This window comes from Vicugna pacos, chromosome 20 (assembly GCF_048564905.1).
Source record: "Vicugna pacos chromosome 20, VicPac4, whole genome shotgun sequence".
In the NCBI taxonomy this organism is placed as follows: domain Eukaryota; kingdom Metazoa; phylum Chordata; class Mammalia; order Artiodactyla; family Camelidae; genus Vicugna; species Vicugna pacos.
The window spans coordinates 10,654,580-10,681,031 of NC_133006.1; the positions used below are offsets into that span (position 1 = coordinate 10,654,580).

A 26,452-nucleotide genomic window follows, 5' to 3' on the forward strand; every position below is an offset into this window, starting at 1 on the left:
GCTCCCAAGTAAAACACTTGAGACGAGCCTAGGGTAGGAAAAGTGTTCTCCTAATGTCATCGCGGGGAAGTTTGGTTTTCCCTGGTCTTTTCTTACAGATGAGCGAAGCTTTGGGGTAATGCCTCACAGCCTGCTCAGTGCATTTACATGTCAGCTTTCTCTCAGATCCATTTTGCTGGTTTCTATACGAATAATATTCCAGCCCACATTCACCCAAGAGGGAACAGAACCAGCGTACCGTAATATCCATAATATATTGGCTCCCCGGCCTTTCTGATCTCAGAGGACGCACAGTGGATGATAATTACAACAGTTACTGTCTGCGTTTGGATACGTGCCGCCCTGTTCCAGGCACTTCAGAGACTTTTACTGTTTCTTATTCTGTTAACAGCCCACGAGCTACCTGTTATGATTCTCATTTTACCGGGGGGGAAAAGAAATGAGGCTTAATAGATTTGCTGAAGAACGAGGAAGAGGAGGAAGAGGGGCAGAAGAGGAAGAGGAAAGAAGTGGGTTTCTGGGGGCCGACCAGCCAGGATGCTAACTCAGGTGTTGGCAGCTTTGGCTCTGAAACCTGCGTTCTTTCCAGAGGCACATGCATAATGAAACAGAAAGAAGCGTCCAGCCTGGGACTACAGGTCACTGTGACTTTCTCGCTCTCAGTAGGAGGCTAAAGGGAGGCAGCTTCTGAAAGGGACATTGAAGGAGCAACCACGTGGAGAACAGGCTCTTTTATAGCAACTCGCACTGTGTCCCCAACTTACTATAAAGAAGTCGTTGACATCAGCATGGTTTTCAAAACAAGCTATTGACTTAATGTCACGTTGTCTAAAACCATCGATGTGACTTCTGTCATCAGAGTCCACACAAAGGATATTTCTTAGTGCAGGCTTGGGATCAGAATTCCTTTAAGGTTCTTGAGATTTGAATCACTTAAGTATCTGGGGTGGGGGGAGGGTGGAAAGGCTGGTCCCCTAAAGCCTTTCCTCTAATTGTAATATAGTCACAAACATCTGTTTTTGTTTTGTTGCTATTCCTTCCTCCCGTAAAAACTAAAGAAAACATTGTTTAGATTCCAAGGGTAGCTGTCCTTTTAGGGAAAGAGACAGAGAAAATTCGACACTTTGTAGAATAGTTTAAAAATAGAGCTCATTCTTCTCTAAACAGCACCTACGTGTCAACAGAATTCTTCCTTCAGCCTTTGTGTGTGTGGCAGGGCATAAGTTCTGAGCTACACTCATTCAAAAAACACCTAAAATATCTTTAACTAAACTCCCAAGATCATTACCTACTGGTGGATGGATGACAGCTCTAGTCTCTACACAGACATGTTCGACTATTTATTACAGTGATTCACTCAACAAATATTTTACTTAACGCCTACTGTATGCCACGCATAGATGGTATGCCCACATATGTACCGAGATGTAAGAGAGAATAAATACTACCCCAGTGTACAAGATGTCAAGGCTAGTGGAGGAGGCCAACAAATAACAGGGCCATCTCTGGCTGCCTGAGGCACAGAGGATTGACACCTAATCTAAGGATAAGAGAAGGGGTCAAGGATAAGGGTAAGAGAGGGGTCAAGGACAGCTTTGCTAAGTAGATAAAGTCAGAGCCAAGTTGTAAATGATGAGAGTTAGCCAGGCATTAAAAGGTGAAAGGACCTTCCAAATAAAGGTATACCTTCCTGTAAAGATCGCATCCAATGTAGAAGCATAACTTAAGGTTAAAAGGATGGACTCTGGAACTATATTCCTTCCATTCAAATTCTGGCCTGTTACTTCCCAGCTGTGTGACTTTGGGCAAGTTATCTACCATTCTGTGCCCCCATTTTTCTCATCCAGGAAATGAGGGTAATAATAATACCTGTGCAAAGGATTATGGTGAGCATAAAAGGGTCTTTGTAAAGCACAGAGCAAGGCCAGAAAGGCCGAAGCACCATATAATCATGTTTTTGTGTCATGTAGATGTGAGTGGTCATTTAGGTGCATTTCATTTACTGCAAAAAGCTGTGTGTGTGTGGGGGAGTGAGAACTAAGAGGCTGAAAACGGTGCGCAGGAGTCAATCTGATCTAGGAAGGTAAATGAAAAACCAAAGACTTGCATTTGTGTATTTATTCAGTACTGTCTTTCTTTTTTCTTTTAATAAGTACTACCAGGCTATAATAAAGTAATGGTAGGTATTAATATTGTTCACCAGTTACAGGTTTTCTCCTTCTAGGCACACCAAAGCGTTGCATTTCCTACTACCTTTGTTGTTTAATGAAACCAAGTACCTTGTTTCCCATCAATGAGTTATGAGAAAGATGATGTGCATTTCTTCTGGGCTGGGGTATGTGACATTGACACAAGATCCTTCGAAGTTCTCTTCGCTCTGGTACATCAACCATCAACTTCCAAGATGGTGGCTGTTCCATCAGTAGTCAGGGTCCATGAATAACTGATAGGTAAAGTTTCTCTGCCAATGGAAGTTCAGTATGAGTGAAAAATAAACTTTCCTTATGTTAATGCTTAAGATATTGGGGATGACTGCTACCTAGTTTAATAGAGCCTATCCCAGCTGATAAGATTAAAATAAGAACAACAATGATAATAATGATATTTATGGAATACGTCTTATACACCAGACACTTTGTAATGATGCTTCTAATCCCCTCAATAGTGATGTCCGTAGATTATGACCACCACTCCAATCTTATAGATGAGGCAATAAGAAGCTAAGTAGCTTATCTTAGGTGAAGAAAACTTATGAGTGGCAGAACTGGGATTTGAACTCGGACACTTCAGGTCTGCAATCTATGCCCAAATCACTGAGTTTTACTTCCTCTTGTGCAACTTCCAGAGATGATTTTCTTGATATCACGGACTGAACTGGCAAAGAATTTGACAAATGTCTCTACTCCCATCTCCAGTAAGGTCTGCTGCAAGGCCGACGCACTGTGTATTTTATTAAGAGGAAAACAATCAAGAGCTTCCAAGGAACTGAGTTGCTTTTCCAGAGCAAAGAAGTATAGATGTAAATCTTTTAATTTCCCTAGTTCTGTAAATTCCGTAAGTGAAAAAAAAAAAAGGCACTTTCTGCTTGGAGATTTTATTGGCTTGGTTACGTATATGACTCTCCAGTCTTTTGGAAAGACGTAGTTACCCCGTTCGGCACTCTCTGTGTCACTAAGTGTGTCATCCCTGAGTGTCATTATAGTCTCTCAAGAGCCAGTGTAGACTGATGTGCAGCTGTGCCATTTTTACCTCTCTCTGCTGTTTGTTGTTGGTGGTCGTTCCTCTCTGTTTTCTGTTGTTGAGGGAGGGGAGGGGGGCTCCTCTCACCTGAGCCATGTCCTTAGGAGGCCACCCCGAGGTCCCTGCTTCACCGCAGCCTCGGGCTTGTACTCACAGAATAACAGGCAGCGCCGGCAGGCGCCACAAGACAGGGGAAAGCCTTCCAATTCTCTTGTCAGCCGGGTCTGAATTTCTTTTTTACGACAGAAATCTCTGACAGATCTCACCATGGACCTCTGATTAGCCCGATGACATGCAGGTAAGATTTCGGGACCGACTACGGGGAAGGCGAGCGCGGGGTCTGTCACCAGGCTTCTGGTCCTGCAGCAACTTCTTCATCTGGATACGTCAAGAGGGCGCATCTCTAACAAAGAAACTGCAGCAAGCGCGACTGCAAAGCCCACCACCGGGCAGAGGAGACGGCATCAGGAATGGATGCGATAGGACGACAGCAGAGCGGAGGCTGCAGCCTGAGAGCCCGCTGGGACCCACCAAGACACCCCAGATAATTAGAGCGCCCTGGGTGGGGGAAGCCCCTCTCCACCCTCATCCCCGGGTGACTCTCTGGTCCAGGTCCTTAGTGCCAGATTGGCAAAACCATTTTCTGATTTTACACAGAGAAGCCAGGGAAGGAAGCCCCCATCTCTTTCCACGTGCCTTTTAAATGTACTCATCCGGATGTTTATTACGTATATATTACTTAGATCTCTCTAGATGTCGCGTAGATATTCACACTCCTTATATACCTGGGAGATGAGAAAAACAAAACATTATTCTTTTCTTCTATTCCTCGCTGAGGTTGAGACTCACATTTAAATATTTCAGATGAGACAAAGCTGAAACATGTCCAGATTTCTTACTAGACCTTCCCTTCAAGAACTTCCCTCCTCCCTCCCTACCTGCTTTCACTTCTGTCATCACAACATAAACTACTGTGCAAGATTGTGACAAACTGGCTGTCTTACACCCCTGCAAAGGGCAGATTGAGAGGAGATGGGTTTTAATTATTGCCAAATTGAGATGAGGCACAAGGAGATCGAGATGCATTTCCTAAATTATAGAACATGGGAAGGAGTTAACAAGGGAGATCATAAAGTTTGCCTGACTTGGTCTCACAGAATCAAAGACTTTGGGGTTTGCAAGATCTTCTAGTCAAATATATTTGTCCAGAGAAGGAAACTGAGGCCAGCCAGTTTAAATGGCTGGCTAATCAGGTACAGAAGCATGGAATCGCACATGAACTTCGGAGCCAGAATGGCCTGGGCTCAAATATGCACTTTGCTACTAACTTGTAGCAGGAGCGTAATATCCTTGAGCTCGTTTCCTCATCTAAAAAAATGCGCACGATGGTGTTTACCTCCCGGGGCTTTTGTGAGAACTGAGTAACACTGGGGATGAAAAACCTCTAAGAAGAGTGACTTCACTAGGTACTTACTACACAAAGTCTTTCAATCAAATTCTGACATGTTTGTATAAAGCAACTTTGCCTCCTTCTCTTTAACACAGAAACTCCTGACCTCTGGCGACAGCCTCTTTCGACTCAAAGATGGCATTCTCTCTAATCAAAGAATCAATTTTTTTAATTGCAAAACTCAGCCCAATACTGGCCTGAGCATGAACATACCCGCCCATAGGATGTCAATAAGAGATAAACCCATTAACATAGTTCATTCCAAAATTAAGGATCATCTTTATCCTTCTAAACCTCTGCCCATTTACAAGGGAGGATGAAGTAAGGAAAAGAAAAATGTTGTCTCTCTATTCATTTCTTTATGACTTAAATTTTTTCTTCCTGGCTATCTTTTATTCCCTTAAGGCATGATATGTTATGTTTAGTCATTCTTCTGATCCTTCTAGTTGAGTCTTTATTAATGATTTTCTTTTATTTCTAGTTTTCTAAGTTCAGACCACTCATTACTGAATGTTTCGAACTCTGACTCATTTTGTCCTGCTACGTGATTATGGACATGCATTATGCACTCTTCTTGTTTATAGAACTGCTATCCTGCTGTTTATCATTATTTTTTTATATCTTGAAACAACTATGAAATTTGATCTCAATACTTTTTGGTGGGTCACATATTTTTTTGAAATTAGAAGAAGAGGGGTTTCAGGAAAGCTTTCCAAACCTCACAGAGTTCTCTTTTCTGTTGTCATAGTATAATGCTCAAAAATACAGATAAATTTTTTGGTTTTTTGAGATTTTCTGGTTCTGCTTCTCTCCCTCCCTCTCCTCTGGACCTCCTCTTTTCTTGATCTCTGTTAACTGAGGCAATTTTGATGACACTCAGCATCAGTTGCTCTCCCATGCGGGAGGAGCCTGTTTGGATGCTTTGTTTCTAGAGCCCACGGGGGCCTCTCTGCTCCAACTGGATCTTCCTACCATGGGCTCCATGCACTCACTCCCTCCTGGAGAAGGCAAGAGCTCTTCCAGTTTCACACACTATTCTGTTGTCTGTTTTGACATTCCCCTGGCTGAGCAGTCAGACACCTGCCGCTCCCCTCTGCTTGCTTCCAGCACAGGTATCGGTAGATTACAGGTCTTGTGGCTGTCGGTGGTCTCTCTCCGGGCACTTGTAATTTGGAGTTCCTGAACTTACCCTGTCACCTTTGTTTTCTTGTAAAGGGCACCTTGTATTTTTGACTTTGTTGATTAGTTTATCTGTTTCGATATGGTGATCTGTTGAGTTTAAAAAGTTTACACTCCTGCTACCATTTTCTAGAATCGCCAACACTTAAAATTTTGTTTTCAATAACTCTGGCTTGTTATCACACTTAAAGTATCCCCTTTGGAAATTATTGGCCATTTGGGGATATGCAGAAGTAACTGGCCATTATAAATTGCCTACGTAAGCCCTTTGAAGGAGACAAACATCATTTGAATCTACAAGTCCTGATAGATTTCTTTTTACCAATGAGGAAACACTTCATTCTTCACAGTCCAATATTCAGACCAACTTGGTTATAATTACGAGTACATACTGGGCGAATCCCAGAGTGAAATCATGGCTGATGTAGTCTCTGTGAATGGATCCCTGGGAGACAATTCAAGGAAAAGGGACTTTCACGTCGATTATGATACATATGTTTCCCCCTGGACTTCTAAGTATTTCACCTCTGCTTAAATAAGGAAGGAACAATAAAAAGACTGTAGCATTTTTTAAGCAGATGGTTTCCCAAAATGCTGCTCACGTGATCAAACCTGATTCTCAGTAACACTATTTTGAGATATAAGTATATATATATTTATATATCCCTTCCATATTACCAAGAAATTATGTGTGTGTGTGCATGTATAATTTTCTAGGCTTTTTCTTTTTCTTCTAATTGCTTTGTTCATATCTGGTGTGTGAGAGGGTAAGACACCTATCTTTCATTTTTTATAAATACATCCAACTATGAGAGACTGACTCTTAGGGGTTCTGTCCCTTTGCCGATCCACTGGGTGTCTGAGAGGCGATAATCTCTTCCTTGAAGTGCAGCCCGAGACAATGCTGTGATCATCAAGCTTGTGGTTAACTGTATGAGCAAGTTACTTTGTCCTGTTGAAGGATGACACTTTATTGATTTCTGAGTCTAAAATCATGCCCCAGTCTCTATCTCCACAAATACCCAGACACAATCATCCACCCATCTTCCGGCTCTGTATGTGAGTTCCTATTTAACTTAAGATCTGCCTGTGAAACTGTTTTTCTGACAAGGAGTCACTGTTTGCCGTGGCATCTTTTCACTTGATTATTAAGATTCCTTCTCGCCATTCTCCCTCGAGCTTTAATTACAGCATTGCAGCTTGTTCAAAACACACTGCCAGGTTTCTCACTTGCGCAGGAGACAGAACCCAGATTTCACATCCCCTGCACGTCCTTTATTCCTCTTATTGATTTCCTAGGCAATTCTGTATCGATTTTATCTTCTATCTCAATGCCTCCTTGGTCTTTTTCTTCCTTATTTTTCCGAGCTCTTAGAACTCCTTGTTCACACAGGTCATCCAATTAGGATTTATGTGTGATCCTCCTTGGCCACTCTGAGCACTCGCTGTGATCTGGGCCAGAGCCCAAATATTCTTATCAGGCTGGCTTTTATCTCAAACCCACACCGTCTGACTAAGCTCTGGTACCGTCACCACTGTTCGTCTCAAAGTGTCAAAAAGAATTGTAGCAGGAGCCTTCCTGCCCCCAGAGTATCATTCGCTGGCCTCCCACGTTCAGAGCGTTCCCTGGCCTCTGTGTCGCTCCTTTGCTTGTTTGTGGTGCCGTAGTGTTGTCTTTGGAGATTTGTTTCGGCGTGGCACCTGCAAGAGTACCGGCGACCAGGAAGAGACACGAGGGCACTCATTCTGAGCTCCGGTCGCGCCTGTGGCTTGGGAGTTGTGAGTGGCCTCATGATGAAATGAAACAACTGGGCTGCCGCTTGGGCACCAGACACCATGACAGTTTCTACCAGGGGTGGCCAGTGTCCAAGCAGAGTCCCTTAGTGGATAAAACACTTGGAAACGAGGGAGGATAGCAAATGCGACCTGTTTTGAAATGTCAGCCAGGGTAGGACCTTCCGAGGGAATTTTACAAGACAGAGATGGATCGTCAAATGCTCTAATTCAAGGTTTACAGGAACTTGAAATTGGGGAAGGAAAAAAAATATGCCCTACCTCCCAGGCGAAAATATATGGCATCGTACACTCTGAAATATTTAGCTCCTTTCATTGTTTACAGATTTTTTTATTGCTCTCTGAAATCCATAAAGGAAAATAAACAAATCCTAGATTGATCCACCTTTACTTATATCTCTTTTCAAATCTTATTTAAACCTGCCATGTTCCTGCTCTACCTACCTGCATCCTAATATTCAGTTCTGAGTGAGCCCCATTTGATGAGATATCAAGTTCATTATCAGGACTACTGAAGCGTTAACACTGACAATAGGAAGTGATTCTAATCAGTGAAACGCTGTATTCATCTAGTCACCTAATCCACAGATATTATCCATAGAACATTATCTCTGTCCTTCCCTAGCTGCTGGCGATAGAAAGGCTGTCATGCAACTCCCCAGTTTTGTTGCAGGCAATGGTCTTTGGCTTCAAAGGATAGACACCTAAAACATTAGCTCCATTAGCTTAATTAAGAAGGGTGAGTTACTGTAACTGAAACGGTTATTACAAAAATGGGACTGGTAGATGGAGTTAGGATACAGCTTTAGCTTTCCCCTTATTCACATCCCTCCGATGAGTTCTGCCCCATCCCTGTCCCTCCGTAGTGGGTTGTATCAGTGCCTCGCCTGGATGCCCTCAACGGCCCGTTGCCCCAGCAGCACAGCTAATGAGTGAAGGCGCAATTAACCCTGTGAGCCAGTCTGTGCTCCAGAGCTTCCCTGCAGGACTGAAATTCCTCCCCAGCTGAGACCACGCTCTTGTTGAACTTTGTTCTTCCCTGTCCTGCTTCCCCCAGTCTGTTTCTCCTGAGAAAATCACTTAGGCAAGAATCCCATCTTAGAGAACATGACCAAAGATGTCCTACAAAAAATTTCTGCAGAATCCATAGGTTATTTGCTCATTTGTAGAAAACAAGGTCTCTGTTAATTTTTCTTTCCAAGAATAGTTTCATTCCAGTAACCAAACAGTCCAGTCCTAACTCAAAGCTAAAACATTAAATTCCTTTCGTCCAGTTTGAGGGTAGATGAGTTGCCTGCCTTCATCCTTTGCTTTGTGTGTCTGTCTTTGCCAACTGGCTCCTCCCTGGAAGCGGTTGGCCCCACTGAGGCCTTCTGATTCCTCCAGGATTGAAGTTAGGAAGAGAGTAAAGATTAAGTGGTGGTGAAGAGCTTACTCAGCTGACTCAGGTGGCATTTCTTTCTTCCTTTTTTTTTTAAGATTAAATCTGAAAATCCTACAGATGAAAGGAGGTCAGTGGAGTGGCTTTCCAGTTGGTGACTAAAGAGGGCTCAAGTGGCCAGCAGTGTTCTCCTACCCAGGGCTGGTCCAAGGTCCATGTTTGCAGGGACCCAAGTGGAAACTCTGCTGAGGCGTAAGCCTCAGGTGCAGGTGTAGGGTCACTTGAAGAAAGATCCAGCCCGAGAAGCCTGCCTGAGGTGGCGTTGAAGCCCCAAAAGAAAGAGGCTAAGTCGAGTGAATGCCCCGGAAACAACAGAGGAATCATAAGTAGGTAGTGAGAGAGTTCTTAGCAGCTGTCAGAAAGGTCTTATGGGTGAACTTCTAAGGAGTTGACAAAAAGCAACGCAGAGACAAATAATCAACTCTGAACACCTAGTTGAAGAGAAGCCATAAGAAATGCCACCTTATGGTGTGTGTGTGTGTATGTATACACACACATACACAAACACCATGGAATATTACTCAGCCATGAAAAGGAATGAAATAATGTCACTGGTAGCAAAATGGATGGACCTACAGATGATCATACTAAGTGAAGTAAGTCAGAAAGAGAAAGACATATATCAAATGACATCACTTATATGTGGAATCTGAAAAAAAAAGACACAAATGAGCTTATTTATAAAACAGAAAGAGACACAGACATAGAAAACAAACTGATGGCTCCTGAGGGAGAAGAAGGGGAGGGCTAAACTGAGAGACTGGGATTGGAAGATACAAACTACTATGTGTAGAAAAGATAAACAACAATGTCCTACTGTAGAGCACAGGGAAGTATATTCAACATCTGTTAGTAATCTGTAATGAAAAAGAATATATAGGTGTGTGTGTGTGTATATACATACACATGTATAATTGAATCTCTGTGTTGTACACCAGAAACTAATACAACATTGTAAATCAACTATATTTCAATTAAAAAAAGGGAGAAAATTTTTTTTTTAATTTTATACCAGTCAGCTGTGTTCATCAGACTCCAGGAGGGCACAGATCAAACTTTTCTGATAAAGTCCTTAAAAGTAACTTTAGCAGTATCACATTCAGGTAGCTGGCAACAGTTTACTTACAGGAAAATGACTTTTAATCCTGTGAAATAAATTATCTTCTATTTCTTTTATTTTAAAATTCATTTGCATTTAACGTATAAATTTGCTTCGCGTTTAGAGTTGTACCATAAGGTCTTGACCATAAAGTGTTCATTTTAGTCTGACGTTTACACATATTTAATTAACAGAATGTTGCAATTGGACATCTGTGAGAATTAGTTATTTTTTTAAATGTGTAAATATTTTATTGACTTTATCCAGGTTTGACAAACACTGCAATTGTAATATACTTATTATATGGAAAATGAAGAGATTTGTTTTAAAAAAAAAAAAAGATATTTCAGCCATCCTGAACAGAAATAACTCTGTGCAGGGATTGCTGAAAATAAGTTCAAGGTCTCTTTGGTTAATGCAGCCATTAACATTGCAGTCACCTGAAAGTAATTTCAGACAACACTAAAAATGCTGAACGAACCAATACTCTGAGACATCATATATATGAGGCAAAAGCTTGCACTTTCAAATTAAAGCACTGCAGAAAGTGAATGAACTATCCGACACGCATTTTGTAGCCCATGCTGTTGAGATGTTGAAAAATTAAGCATATCTAATCATTTTATTTTGATTTAAAGGTATAAAATTGTATTATGCCTCTTAGTAAAAAAAAGGGGGGGCAAGAATAAAAATATTTTGACAGACTTCCATCAATGCAAGTATTTCTTAATTTCTCTATCTTTAAGATTCAAATTTGAAGGTAGATGACAAAAAGGGAGGGGAAACAAAAGAGGGACACAGGACAGAAGAGAAGAGAAGGATATGTGATGCTGCTAGAACTCCCAGCTTCCAGTTTCCTGAAGTCACAGTATTTACGGGGAGCTAATGATCCCCACAACCTCTGCAAAACCTGTCTCTTATGACAAGGGCAGAGAGACAGACTGCAGGTGCCGAGCCCAAGCAACGGCCCCCGTGCTGCTCTGAAGAAGGTGATTTAGGGGTTCTGCCCAGAAGCCCGGCGGAGTTTGCCTGCTCTGACCTAAGACTCTGGGAGCGAAAAGGAGCTAAAGCATGCATCTGGGGAGGGACTGCCAGGTACTGAGAAAAGAGTTCTCCAAGGTTAATACGTATTTCCGTGGAATGTTATCTTTCCTAGTGACTGCTGATAGTAGCCTGTCCAACTTTGAGGCCATGTGCTAGTGACAGTTGAAATCTCAGTATTGAGAAAAATGGTCCGGAAACCAACTAGATTGTGATGGGGTAAAAAAGTCAAATTATATGATAAAAAAATACAGAATAAAAACACAGGTAGGAAAAGACAACAACAAAAAAACGCTTAAAAAAAACAAACAAACAAGGTAGGAAACACTCAAGAACATGGAGGAAAACCAAGAAATATGAACTCATAGGCACAAAGAGAAACAAAGTAAACAAGTCAGGTAACTAAGACACACATGAATTCAAATCACTAGTTTTTCACATGAGCAGCAATCTCTTCAAGCAGTCAAAGTAAGCATGTGTTTATGACCACAGCTTTTTCAAATCAGTCGTCACATAAATGATTATTCAATAGATGTTTTCAAATATTAAGAAAAAATTTTTAAATCTAGGTAAATTACACCATCATGACGTCCCTAATGAGCACCAAAATTGCACTCTAAGTTCTAGTGTTTACAGCTGACGTTCTGGTTCGTCATCTATTTTCTTTGTAATCACCGGCCCATTAGCTGCCATTTAGAATTTAAAGTTTGGTCCATACATAGATTTTTCGTTTTAGTGCCATTTTCTGTAGGAGGATTTAATCTATACATCCAGGCATCCTTAGGAGACATTCCCAGCTTTTTAAGAGTTTCTATTTCAGCATGTCTACAAGAGCAAGAGAGACGGGGTAGAAATCTCCCAAACCCTTCTCTCCCGTCAAAGCTTTATTATAAGGTTTTTGGCATTTCAGGGAAAAGACACAATACAGCGAGTGATTCGGGAGGTGAATCTTTATGTATTTCTCTTCTCCCCCTCCTCTTCTTTCCTGGAATGTGCTCTTTCTGCTATACCCCGATTTGAATACCAATCACGTTTTAATTCCTCCTCTTCCACGGAACAGCCCGTGTGCCCTAACGTCGGTGGTGCTAACTGGCTCACACCCTGCGTGGATGAAGGGCTCCCAGGGCTGACGGTGTGTGCGGGTGCACGAGTAATCGCCTGGCTTCTCAGGTCAGCTCTCCTGCGTCTCTGCAGTCTGGCAAGGACACCCACAATCCGAGGAGCGAGGGGCTAGCTGTGAATTCTGAAATAGCGTATGTATGACCTTCTGCTGAAAAAGTAAAAATAGAAAAATTAACATGAAGATAAAACAAAAATTTTTTTCCCTCAAGGAGAAGGGAAAAAAAAATCCTGAAACATTTTCTTCTTAGGCTCTGACTCTTCCCTGGTGACAGAGAACTCCGCTTAACAATCACATTGGGCAATCATCAGCAGATTTAGAGCCAGAATCCAATAAAAGTAAAGCCATGAGCATTGTTAGAAAACTAGAGGAGATTGGAAAAAAAAAAAAAGTGAGGTGTTTTTGCTACGCTACCAACCAGGGCTGGCTGCAACTAAACCTTCATCACTATAATTCACTGTCACCGTCTTAGCTCAGTTACTCATCATTTCTGTCACTGAAACAGTTCCCATACTGGTCTCTGTGTCGCCAAACTTTACACTTTTCAAGCCTGATCTGTTTCGCTGTTGGAGTTATCATCCTAATTCACAAATTCAGTCACATCAGAGTGAGGCTCATAGACGACTTCCCGTTATCTGCAGAAGAAAGTGGAAGCTTCTCCGCCTGGCAAGGAAGTGTCTCCTTTACTTTGTCCCTGCCTGATTTTCCGAGGTTATTTCCGCACACGCTCATCCCTCCGTGAGCCCCTGTACAGTCTCACCCTTGCAGGATTCACTTTATGATCTAGCTACACGTGATAATTTGGCATCCTCATTCCTACATACTCCGACTCCTGCTGCTCCTCTTACGTTCAGTGCTTTCTTTCCTAGCTCAGTCAGTGTAGCTGTGTAATCACTTGACAAGGCTTAACACAGATGACTTCTCTTACTATCTCAGGGCAGTCCCTGAACCACTCCCTCAGAACACCACCCTCTGTGTGTCAACTATAGTAATCGAGTTATTTGTGTCTTTTTCCAATAGACTTTGAAATCCAAGAGGACAAACATTATATTGTATTCCCTAACACTTCCCCTTCTGTCTCCCTGAATTTGGCTTATTCGCGTCCATTTTTTTTTTCCCTCTCTGCTAACTTGAGCCTTTACAGATGATAAGGAACATCCTGTTGTGCACTGATGTCATGAGGATTAACACCGTTAAAGTAAATAATATCGGTGTCCATTCACTCAGGTACGCAAAATGACTCATCTTTTATTTGTAAGTTTTTCTCCAGAAATCTTGCATTAACAATTAGAACCTATTGTTCTGCTAACATTTATTTATTTATTGGAAAGTCAGGCACTGTGGTGAGGTTTTGACACTCGATAGATCTCAGTTCAAATTTTATTTTGCCACACACCCAGATTATTACATCTAGGGAGAGTTTTTTTGTTTTGTTTTGCTTTTACATCTAGGGAGAGTTAACTTCTTGGATGTCATATGTGCAAAATGAGGATGAGAATATTAACCTTTCAAGAGGTTTTGAATGACTGAATAGGTGGAATTGGGTGCAATGATAAGAAATTGCCAATATTCCAGCATCTTCACCCACAGACACAGGTTAGTTTTGTTGTGGAAGGCGGGACACACGGTTCTCTACAGAACAGAAAATCAGTCAATGGTCAGTCTGGGGCACATGATGGATTATGATAATTATGCTTATGATGATGACAATGTTGACGAGGACACACACGACTCTACACAGCATCTTTCGTCCTGTCTTCTCATCGCCAAGGCACACATAAAAACTTGGCTCAGTTATGCTTGAGGAATAGTCAGACTGCCTGACTCAGTCACAACTGGGACACAAGGAAGCAGCCAATGGAATGGCAAACCTGCAATAAGTAAAAGAACCAAAGGCTGCCCAGCCAGGCACACGTCGTCGGCGTTCAGTTCAATCACCGGTTCTACTGCAAGCCGGTACAGCTGGTGCAGGAATAAAAAGCCAAGGGAGACGCAGCCCCTGCCTTTAAAGAGCTTGCTGAGCTGGCTGTTACACAAACAGACACTCGCAAGACACTGAAGAGAAAGACTATCAGATGCAGGGAGAGAGGGGAAGACGTGTTTTACTGTCGGGATCTACACTCCCCTCTCTTCTTCAGGAAGGTTCTGGTTTTTTGCTATATGTCTTAGTGTTGGTGGACTTTCTTACATTATTCAAGCCATTCATTTTAATGGGATTCTGAACAATTTATGAGCAAGGTGTAACAAAGAATTGTTGCTGGTTTCTTTTTCTCTCATATCTCTGCCCCATCAGTGCTCTCGCGCGCGCACGCACTTGAGATAGAGATATATAGATGTATATCTAGATATAGATACATACCAGCCCAAATAAGGGAAGATGAACGGAGTTTAAGTAATTCTAGGCTTCTGGAAAGTATTCCAAATCAGGTAAGTAAAGGAGGCCAATACTTCACCCTGTGTTGTGACCCTGTGATGTTTCGCAGGGTCACTGGGTGTTCAGGGAATTAGAAAAGTATGTGAGGTCCTGAGGAGCAATGCAACATAAAGCACACTGTTCCTTAATGACATTTGAAAGATGTTACTGCACTAATAGAAATTGTCTATTGAACAATAAAAGATCCAATTTTGTATAGGATTATAAAGATTTATTCTAAAGAGATCAATGAAGCTGTATTTCTGTAAATCACCTGGAAGGAAAAAAACAGACAGAAAATAACTTTCACAAGCACATCTTAAGTGGTTTTTACCTAAGTTTTTCTTTCCTTTACTTTCCTGTTAGCGTAAAATGCACTAAATAGAAAATTGGTTATTTTCAAAATGCATCTCAAGTCATGATTTGCACGTACCTGAGAGGCAGACTTACAACAGTTATTTGCTATCAGAATATTCTCCTTGAAATCTGATGGAGAACTTCTATAACTAAATATTCTATTAGAAAAACATACACTGAAGGAAAACAATTTTTAAGACAATAGTCTGTAGTCTTCTCCTCGGTGTTTATGTTCAAATTCCAGCCACTTAAATTGCAGATGAATTTAATATGAACATGTAAGCAGAGAGAAGTTCCACTGAGTTCCAGTTTCAGTATATTTTCCACGTGCAACTCTACAAGTCTTGTGAAGAAGTGTCCCTTTGTTTTGATGATAACACACTCCATTTTTTTTTTTATTTAGAAATGTACCTCTGCACCCTACAGTGCCACAATCGGTCTCCTTTAAAACTAGTATTTGCAGAACTCACTTTGGTTTAATAAATATCACTCTTCAGATTTTCCCTGAAACAGAAATTTTCTCTTTATGAAGTTTAGGAGGAAAAAAAGAAGTTTTACATAGTAAGGGTAGCTGTTATTTCAAAATCTGCCTATTCTCTACTATGACTCAAATTTCTTTTTTCCCCATCTATTTAAATTGAAGTATAGTCAGTTTACAATGTTGTGCTAATTCCCAGTGTACAGCATAGTGATTCAGTTATACATATATTTACATGGATATTCCTTTTCATATTCTTTTTCATTATAGGCTATTACAAGACATTGAATATAGTTCCTTGTGCTATACAGTAGGACCTTGTTTATTCATTTTACATATAGTAGTGTGTATCTGCTAATCCCCAAATCCTAATTTATCCCTCCACCTCCCCACCTTTCCCCTTGGTAATCATCAGTTTGTCTTCTATGTCTGTGAATCTGTCTCTGTTTTGTGAATAAGTTCATTTGTCTCATTTTTAAAAAGTCCACATACAAGTGATATCATATGATATTTTTATTTCTCTTTCTGACTTAGTATGATGATCTCCAGGTATGATTCAAATTTCAATTCTCATTATTTTTTAAAAGACACATAACTTCCCCCAGAGCTTGAGAAAGTACGATGCATTGATATTATACCGTAAAGTAAGAGAATCCAAAAGTGAAATAAATTCCAGCAAAAAGTAAGAGTGGATGGTGCAAGCAGAGGACATGGGAAATAAAGACCCAACCAGACGCTGGGCATGGATATCCATCCAAATAAGTAAATATTTCAAAGCTTTTCACTTTTGAAGAATTACTTGATCAGGACACAACATTTCTCCCTTTTAAAATAGCAAATTAGGAGGAAACTAAACTGTTGAATAATGAAGGTATATTTTGATTATATAAGGGCTTCAGTTACTGAGAGGGAACATTGTTCCTTAAAAAAATCATAAAAACTCTTTTAGAAGATTTTTATTTCTGGTGGTACAGTGCTATGTCTGTTAGGAAAAGCTTTAATGTTTCTAATGAAAATCAGCAGGTGTTTATTCCTCTCTATTTTGGGAGGTCGTTTATGGAACTGTCATTACTCCCTTGAAATTCTGTTTCAGTTTTCCAAATCTGTACAGGTGAAACATTTTTTATGGTGGTTATAGGTGTAATAAGGTGATTTTATTCCTACAACTTGATAGAAAGCCAAAGCAAAAAGACAAATACCAACGCAGGTGAAAAAGCAAAGAAAAGGGGAGAGCTAATCCGTATAATAAGACATTCTCAATCATGCTTTATGTGTACTGTGGCTTTTGATATCAAATGCACATTCACTGATCAACATGGAACTTTGCAACCTACATTGCTTGGTTTTAAGCAACTGAAAGCATTCAGACCCAAGACTGATTTAATATGCACTCTCAGTTTGAAGACCCTTTACCCACAGTACGAAAATACACTTTGCAGTTTCGGCTTGAGTTAACGTTCCTTACTAAAACCTCAGTTTATAGTGAAATAACTGCCTTCCCTGAATAGTTCAACATCCAAAGCAAATCTGAGATATCATTACAATTTGAAAGAAAATGCTCTCGTTGCAAACTACAGATGGAGACATGTCACTCTAATAGCTTCTAAATGGTTTGCTTCTAAAAATGTGCGAGTGTGTGTCTCTGTGTGTATATAGACAGCGTACACACATACACAGCATGCTGCACACGGAAACATCAGTTAAGGTTCCAAATTGGACACCGAGATGAAGAGTTAACTCCTATTGGCCAGAAGCTATAGAATATCACGGCCAAACTGGAAACTTGAGTCTTGCAGTTTATTTTTTTTTTAATCAAAATTAGCTGAAGTAGCAGGCATGCGAGCATATATTCGATCTTGTCCAAGGATGATAAGCAAATATATGTGTGTGGCATCTAAAGACAGAGAGGAAGTTTAGATTTTATGCTTTTAGTTGCTTAAAACCAAACAATGTACCCTGCAAAGTTCCAAAGGCACATCTGCACAGGCATTCTCATTATTAGTTCACTTTATCTCTGCTGGCGCAACGTGGTTCTCAGCTTTTTAATCACTTCTCCGCTGGCACAGCTAATGCGCCTACAAGTTGTCTGGAATTTTAATATTGCTAAATTTAGTGACACAAGTTGTGATTAAATTGTGAAAACTTGTTTAATGCAAACCCTGATTGAAAAGAATACATGCTTATTTAAGGAAAATGTACAACGTTGCAAAAATTATATAGCGCTATATATAGCCCCCATTTAACAGCTTTACCAACCTGCAAAAAAGTTGGTTCTTGTAGAAAACTGCCAGGCTATGTAGTCTGAAATCTGGAGTCGTAATACCAGAGAGCTGTCAGTCAGCCATCCATCCATCTAATTGGCTTCTTACCATCTTTCCATCATGTTTTTTTTATAACTGGTCGCCTCTGGCTAAAATGCAAATCATGAGGAAGAGCCGTCTAGAAAAAGCTGCTTCTTTCTTAATTATCTGTCAGAGTATGGACCAGTGGACCTAGGGCCGCACAGCAGAGTTATGCTAAGCAGCAAGGCATCATGGGAATTGGAGTGACAGCTCATTTTCCTCCTGTGTTTTCTGTGTTCGAATGACAATGCAGAAATACGGGTTTTCCCACACTTTCTCTGAACACTTGGGCTATTGCTCAGGGGAGCACAAAGCCAAAACTGTCACATTTCCAGACATGGTCTTATTGCTGTCACTGTGACAGGATTGTTGACAAATGCCAGCAGTCATCTGGGCATCTTGGGAAATGTCTGCCATGATTGTGTCAACAGCCTGACAGAAATTGTTAATGTTTAAACTTCTTCCACTGACAGAATCCTGTCTTGCTGACAATATTTGTCATATGAAACTCAATCTTTGTCAAACTTGCTTAAAAATTAACACTTTCTCAATTTCTTTTTTTTTTTCCTTCCCTAGTTTACTGCCTAGCAGTGCAAAATTTTAGCAGTAAGATTTCAGCAAGGTAAAGTGACATAGTAATTTGGATCCAGGTTCCATTCAAATCCTTTAACCTACTATTAATTTATGGCCACCCTGTCCTTTTGACCTTTGCTACCAGAATAATTAGCCATACCTGTGTGTGCATATATACATATATATGATACATACATAATATATACATATGTATCATGTGTGTGTGTTGTGTGTGCCTTAGGAATCAAACTTGTGAATTATTCACGAGGTACAAAACACTATTGCTCAGGTTACAATGTGGAAAATCCATTAAATCATGCAGACTTTTTAACTTACATGAAAATCAGTTGCAAATTTATAGGTGTCCATGAACTAATTTCTTAACTTTAAATTTAAAATTTTTAAATTATTTTTAGCTTTAATTTCAGGAAATCAATCTAACAGGTTAAACAGTATTTTTTGCAGGAACTCAGCAAGGAGTTGATTTTTTTAAACACATGATTTTTGTCAAAGCTGGGATACAGGGATAGCTTGAATTTCCTAATTCAGATAATCTATTGGGAAATATTCATGTGAGCAGTATAAAAGATAGTGTTTTGTTTTTTTTTTCAAAGGAACATCTGGTTTAAAATCCACAGGTGGATTTTTAAAAATATTTTTGGTGAGACACAACGCTCTGATTACTAGAAGGCAGATCAGTCATATCTGGCTGTATTAGAAATACCCAATCATCCTGGGTACATTTCTTAGATGCTACATTTCTTAGACATGGTGTAGAAAAGAGCACTTGGTTAGCTGAATTTAGTGTCCATCTGTCCCTGACGGAACAAGCCCTGTCAAACTAGGAGTGACAACTTACTACTAATGACATAACTATTATTAGTTGTACTATTATTAGATACTACATCATAACACACAAATACAGTATACGCTTACACCAGTAAGGACACATTAAAATAATTTATTATTAGAATAGCAATCTCCTGGGAACATAGACTGTGTCTAGAAGTCCTATTTACCTGAATTGCTGCCAAGTATGATTTCTAGTGACTCTGTAGACAGCGAACGGGCCAGGTACTGCCTCACTTGCTGAAAAGAGCAGACTTCTTAATATGCTTTTTAGTTTAAATTTTTTGTTGCCAGAGATTTATAAGTTAATAATATAAATTCATATATACATATATATAAATAAACTTTATTTTTTACAGCAGTTTTAGGTTCATAACAAAATTCAGCAGAAAGTACAGGGAGTTCTCATACACCCTGTGCCCCACCCAGGCACAGCCTCCCCACCGTCAACATCCCACACCAGCGTGGGACATTCGTTACAGCTGCTGAACTCAGACTGATACAACATCAACATATTATTTTTCATAGCTTTCAAATCCAAACATTATCAGAAGTATCTCCAACCAGTATAATGTGATGTCTTGGGCCAGGAGATGACAAACTTGTTATGCAATGAAACAAAGAGTAAATATTGTAAGTTTTTGTCTATATCATAACGGTACCACTCTGCCTGCCAAAGCAGTATAAGTAGGTACATCTTACAATTTTAAAATGTCCCAATAAAACTACTGATAAAAGCAGACCGTGGACTGGATTTTGTTTATAGGCTGTAGATTGTTGACCCCTGGTTTAGACCAGGAGCTCAGTAATTCAACAAACCCTGATTTCAGATTTCAGCTGTGCTGCATACTCGCTGTGTGACGCTGAGCATATTTTCCTCAAAATTCCTCAAGAAAACCCTTTAGGAATGTATTAATTTCCTGATATTACCAGTGAGGGGATAGCTTGCAGAGGCTATGCCCCTAGAGCTCCTGGGTAACGAGAGAACAAATCTGGGATTCTAACATAAGCCTGTCAATTCTTAGCTTCCTGCTTTTCTCAACTATGACATGTTGTCTGCAATTCTCATTTACTTCTGAAATAAAATTCTAGATTGAGTTTGGAGACTTAGAGGACAGAGAGAGAAAAAAGACACAGGTGGGTAAGTATTGACCATTTAGGGGAAAACTTGCTTCTTTACCATCAGAATTGCTTCCTGTGTTGATAACACAGGGTGCTCTGCCTTCACCCCTCTACCATTGATCACTTCCTGCACTTAGCCTGGAAGATCAGGGACAGGGTGCAGCAAAAGGAAGAGGAAGTCTGCCTCCCAAATAACTGATAAGCATTTGGAATGATTCTCCCAAAACTTCAAGAACAGTATCTCTGATGGTTAATTTTATGTGTCAATTTGACTAGGCCAGATATTTGTTTAAACATTATTTCTGGGTGTGTCTGTGAGGGTTCAGGGTGAGATTAACAGTAGAGGAATCAGGAGACCGAGTAAAGCATATTGCCCTCCCCATTCTGGGTGGGTCACACCTCATCTGTTGAGGGCATGAATAGAACAAAAAGGAGGAGGGGAGAATTGATTCTCTTTCTGCCTATATGTTTCTGAGCTGGGACTCAGGTCTTCTGCACTTGGGTATGAGTGTTTACCATTGCCTTTCCTGGTGCTCACGCTTTAAACTTGGACTGGAGCCACACCATCACCTCTCCTGGATCTCCAATTTGCAGATAGCAGATTGTGGCACATTCTAGCCTCTGTGATCATGTGAAATATTTCCTTATAATAAATCTATATACGATAATAAATAATAATAAAATCTATATGTAAAATCTCTTATTGGTTCTCTGAAGAACTAGCACAGAATTATCTTAATCTCTTTTCTTAGTAAATCATGACTAAAGATTCCTCCAGGCTGGGCCATGTGGATGGTCTTAATCTCATGGGACTATATATCCAGCATCCTTCTCTGCTCAGTGTGGGAAGTGTAGCATCACATCCTCTTGAACACAGCTCAGCCAGACTCTGTACAAAGTGCTGAACAGCCAAGGGACACATCTGCAGTGGGGGAAGGGGCATCCCTGGATAGTGCTCTGCTGCTTCACCTTGTTCCTCTGACAATTCTACATAACGCACCTCAATTCAAATCCACAAGGATGCACAGGGCATCTATTTTGTTTGAGGTTAAGTTGCATAGAGGATTCAAAGAAATACCAATCCTGATTACTTACTACTTGGAGATCATGATAACACTTTGGAAACAACCCAGGAATAATATGACAGAGCGCTTAAAAAACGAGCAAGGAAACATTTTGTTTAGCATCAGACAGGCATCTTTTCAGTACTTAGGAAATACTGCAGATTCTCCAGATACAGTCAGGAGCCAAAGTTGAGTGACATACCTCTTTCAATCTGTTTCTCTCTCTCAAACTCAAACTCCCTGGGGCCAAGGAGGGCTTTTAGCAGACTCAGACTAGTTTTGAAGATGTTGCATTAGTATGAGGGAGGACTTACAGGTTGCACTGTGTCCTCCAAAAAGATACACCAAAGTCCTAACCCCTAGTGCCTCACAGCTGTGAGCTACTTGGACATAGTGTTATTGCAGATTAATTAAGATGAGGTCGGCTTGGGGTAAAGGGAACACTTAATCTAATATGACTGGCGTCCTTGTAAGAAGAGATACAAGGGAAAGACAGCCGTGCAGCAACGGAAGCAGAGAGAGGAGTGATGTGTCTGTAAGCTGAGGAAGTGTAAGGACTGCTGACAAAAACCGAAAGCTAGAAGAGGCAAAGAAGGATGCTCCCCTACAGGTTTTCAGAGAAAGCATGACCCAGCCAATACCTTGATTTCAGACGTTTAGCTTCCAGAATTGTAAGACCTGTAAGACAGTATTTTGTTGCTGTTGTTTTAAGATACACGGTGTTTAGTCCTTTGTCACAGCAGCCCCTAGGAAACTAATACGAGTGTATTAAGGAGTAATGGCCCTTATTTTAGAGCCCCATAAATCTGGATTAAAATCTCAACTCCATCACGTCCTCTCAAAATGTGTATTTCTTCATCTGCATAATGAGAATTCCTCCCAGTGGACCCTTCCTCAGACTCCCACCAGAGGATGGTACCGACACACAGCCGATGCTAACATGCTCACCACGCACCCTGGTGTCTTGAGTGGACCTAGTCTGGCAGCCAGAGCTCCTGCAGGGTCTAACAGAAGTCCAGCCTCTCTCAGGGTGTGTCCACGAGGGTCCAAAAGACACGGTAGCCAAAGTGAAGATGGAGATAAGCATGTTTTCAGTTTGCTCATGACTTTCCAAGACAATGAGGTATTCAGTTTTTCTGCCTAGGAATCTTATTCTTTATAGACAATGAGTTTGGAGTCACGTTGTGACATATGCTCTTCCAAATCCAAGCCAAGACACCCGTCTGTGAAATATAAGTGAGCCTATGGAGGCAATGGAGCTGAACACCTGAGCACAGGACTAGCAGGTGCTTTTGAAACACACGACACTGTGGACATAGATGGACCCGTGACCGGGACTCAGCGAGACCACCCAGCAGCTCAAGGAAAACATTGGTTCTTGGTATAGACCATAAATGCTGAAACGCCGGAAGAGCCCACTTTGTGTAGGTTAGACAGGCTTTTATTCCAGGAGATCAAGGAGCTGATGTCTCCACAGGCCAGCGGCAGACACAGGTGAGTAACTCCAATATTCACACTGTCTTTTGTCAACGAGTTTTCTTTCTCGGCCACTTTTCAGTTACTATACAATGTACTGAACAGAAAACCTCTTATTTTCAAAACTTGTCATAGTTTTAATATGTCTACGTGAGACACCAATAGTTCTGTAGGGAGAATTAAACACCTTTTTTTATATAACAGACTTTGAAAAGAAGCTATTTTATGAACACAGAACATTGTTTTCTACTGGCAAAGCCAAACTGTGGAGGAAATGGCAGAAATGAGGCCAGCAGAGTTCTGCGCAAGGTAGGATCCTGACCTGTGACCCAAACCCCATAGAAAAACCATCCGATTCCATAAAATAATCTAATATTAGTGCAAGGCAGAGAGGAGAAACATATCTACCCCCCCCACCTCGGAGGCCAAAAAGAGGACAGAAAACAAAAGTGCATTTAAACGATCTTGAGAAGTCAAAATTGGCTTTAGATTTCACTCTAGTAACGGGCACTGATCGATACTTTTACAGCCTATAGTTATTTTATAATTAAAAATACTGCTGACTGTAAGATAACTGTAGGGTTTGCAAAGAGAGTGGAGGAACTGAGTTAACAAGGTGACAAGTGAAGGCTAATACATTAGTATTCAGGATTTTAGATAATTGGCATCATTTGGGAGCAGGAAAAAAAAAAGACTGAAGCTGGAGAGAGATGAGCTAGTGTAGAACACTTGAACAGATGATCCGTGTAATACCAATCATCGTGTTGTGTGGCCATCACTCTAGCTTCTGTTAAGTATCTTGATATCCTTTGGGAAAACGTGTCATACAAATAACAAAATGAGACTAATTATACTAAATTCAAAACATAACACTTTTGAAACCAAGCCTCACTTCCTAGGGCTTATTTTAAAATTGCCCAGCAATTTGTACATCACATTTCTCTTTTTTAGTGGGGGAAGGTAATTAGGCTTATTTACTGATCTACTTTAATGGAGGGACTGGGGATTGAACCCAGGACCTTGTGCATGCTAGGCATGTGCTCTGTCACCAAGCTATACCCTCCCCTCCCCACCAAAGCATCACATTTCTGCATAAGTCCTGCTTCCCTTTTGCTCTTAAAATGTGTACTTGACTGACATTTAGATGTTTACTCATTTTTAACATGCATCCTTCCTTACTCCAAAAAATATTTGATTTGGCTTCTTTATTTGATCTCTTTAACCATGAATGGTGATAACATAAATTTTGTTCTACTATTTTGCAAATAGCTACACACACATTTAAATACACTGTGAAGATTCTAGGTGTTGAGTTCTCTCCTCCCCCAAGAGACAGGAGAATTTAAAATATTTAAAATATAGGACACCATTATTGAATCCTTCCTCTTAGTATCAAGTAAATTAAGTTAAATTTTCCTCTTATGTTCAACTGAATTAACCCCCATCTCTCAGTGAGTTGGACCTCAACTTTCCATTCCTGGTGGGGAAGACAAAATAAAAAGTTCGTGTCACAGTTTTATCGGCTGGCAGAAGGCCACCGAAATGGGCACAAACCAACAATGTTTCTCTATCTCGCTTCAAATGAGAGTTGCAGCAGAAAGTCAACATTGTTGTTTTTGCAATAAAAGTGGAGGTTCTAAATTGTCAGTTTATCCCTTAAACACACAACTCCTGCTTTGAAGACTTGGAGGAGCTGCCTCTGCAGGGACATCCAGAAAGCCAACGGGAAATCCCATCAACGGAAGAGGTTTGTAAAAACGCATTGCCTTCTATCCCTGCCCCCACTAGATTCTAGTCTTACAGAAGCAGAATGTCTGCTGAAACGGAGGACATTATAATTTGAGGTCAACTGTTTGGACTTCACAGAAAATGAGAGTCCCTTACAGCCTTCATAGGCCACTTCTCCACGCCATTCACCACATAAATATCCCCCAGAGCTGCCTCTTCATTACAGAGTGTGCATTTTCTTAATTTTCCCTTCATTAGAGGACTGCAGCGTCCTCAAGGCTCTCAGTGACTCTACAGCCGGGAAAGTATCGGTCAGAGGTGGGAAGGGCTGGAACTCTGCACAGCGTCTGGCACGTCAGAGATGTTACATCAGTCCACGTGAACTAGGAAGAGAATGAAAGACCCCAAAAGAACATCTTCAAAGTCCATTACAGTGAGTTGCAAGAGGAGGTTCCTTGCTCCGTGAAGATATTTTCTGTTTGAACGTTCATTAGGCAGCTTTGGTTGTTGGTAGTACTGATTAGTTTGAACTGGTTCTCCCCTTTACATTAGGATTAGGGCTTCGTTAAGGACAGGCATTATTGTATACCCTTCTATATGATCCCGCCGACTTATAACAATGCCCCATAGACGGCAGGGTCTAAAGGAAACTTAGAGGATGATTGCTGTGGCTGAATGTTGAAATCCTAGTGCTCCGTAGGATGCTGTGAGGACGTGGGGCCTGCGGGAGGTGCTTAGGTCATGAGGATGGAGCCCTCGTAAGTGGGATTAGAGGTCTGATGGCAGAGACCCCGCAGAGCTCCCTGGCCTCTTCTGCCATGCGAGGTCACGACAAGGAGATGGTGGTCCTAAGAAGAGCCCTCACCTGGCCATGCAGGCACCCGGATCTTGGACTTCTGGCCTCCAAATCTGCGAGAAATAAATTTCTGTGAGTGGGTTAGAAGCCCCCTAGTCTGCGGTATTTTAGAGCAACCTGAACAGACTGGGGCAGTGAGCCCAAGAGCTGAGTGTGAGTGCTTTCTGTTTGCCAGGCTGATGCTGAAGAGGGTGATAAGGACAGAGATGACAGACCGGGACCAAGGGCACAAATGACTGATAACCATTCATCGTTTTACTGTGGACATGCTAACCATTCAGAGAGGTGTTTAAGAGGAGACTAATTTGGATGGAAAACGGATCTCCTCCACCCACCCCGTGCAATAACTACTAACTAAATGACTGGACTTTTTAATTTCTCTTTGTAGGAAGAGATAGGTAAGTCCAGAAAGGCCCGGTGCCTTCTTTGAACTTGGAGATTCCGTCCCTTTCAAGCTCTCCGCGTGGCTCTGTCTGAGCATCTTCCCAGGGGTAACAGAGCACCATTTATTCTGCTTCTGCGGGTCTTCCCTTTGTCTCTAGAAATTTTATAAAGAAAACTCGGTCGATCCGAGAGTGCTGAGAAAGGGATAAAAACTAATAAAAAGAATAAAGAGAGTAACTAATTAAAATGCTGCATCTATGTCGCCAAGGGCAATGTCCCTTTAAAAGAATGCCTCTCAATTTAAGTTTCTCAGAACGAGCTTCTCCACTTTGACACGAAGCCTTGGGTTTAACACATGTCGGCCTGGCCACTCCATGACAGGAGTGACTTTCCAATGTGCAGCAGATGGTAATCAAAATTGACTGGAGGCTCCTGAAGATACATGT

At 41.0% G+C, this 26,452-nt stretch overlaps 1 long non-coding RNA gene across 1 annotated transcript in view; it reads right to left on the bottom strand.

The window, feature by feature from the left end:
* Positions 1-2,203: 2,203 nt before the first annotated feature.
* LOC140687583 (uncharacterized) overlaps positions 2,204-26,452 on the bottom strand; it is a 49,848-nt gene continuing 25,599 nt past the window's right edge. Inside the window, exon 4 of the long non-coding RNA XR_012061974.1 lies at positions 2,204-4,025. This is a non-coding gene — a long non-coding RNA (uncharacterized lncRNA). The remainder of the gene's footprint in view (positions 4,026-26,452) is intronic.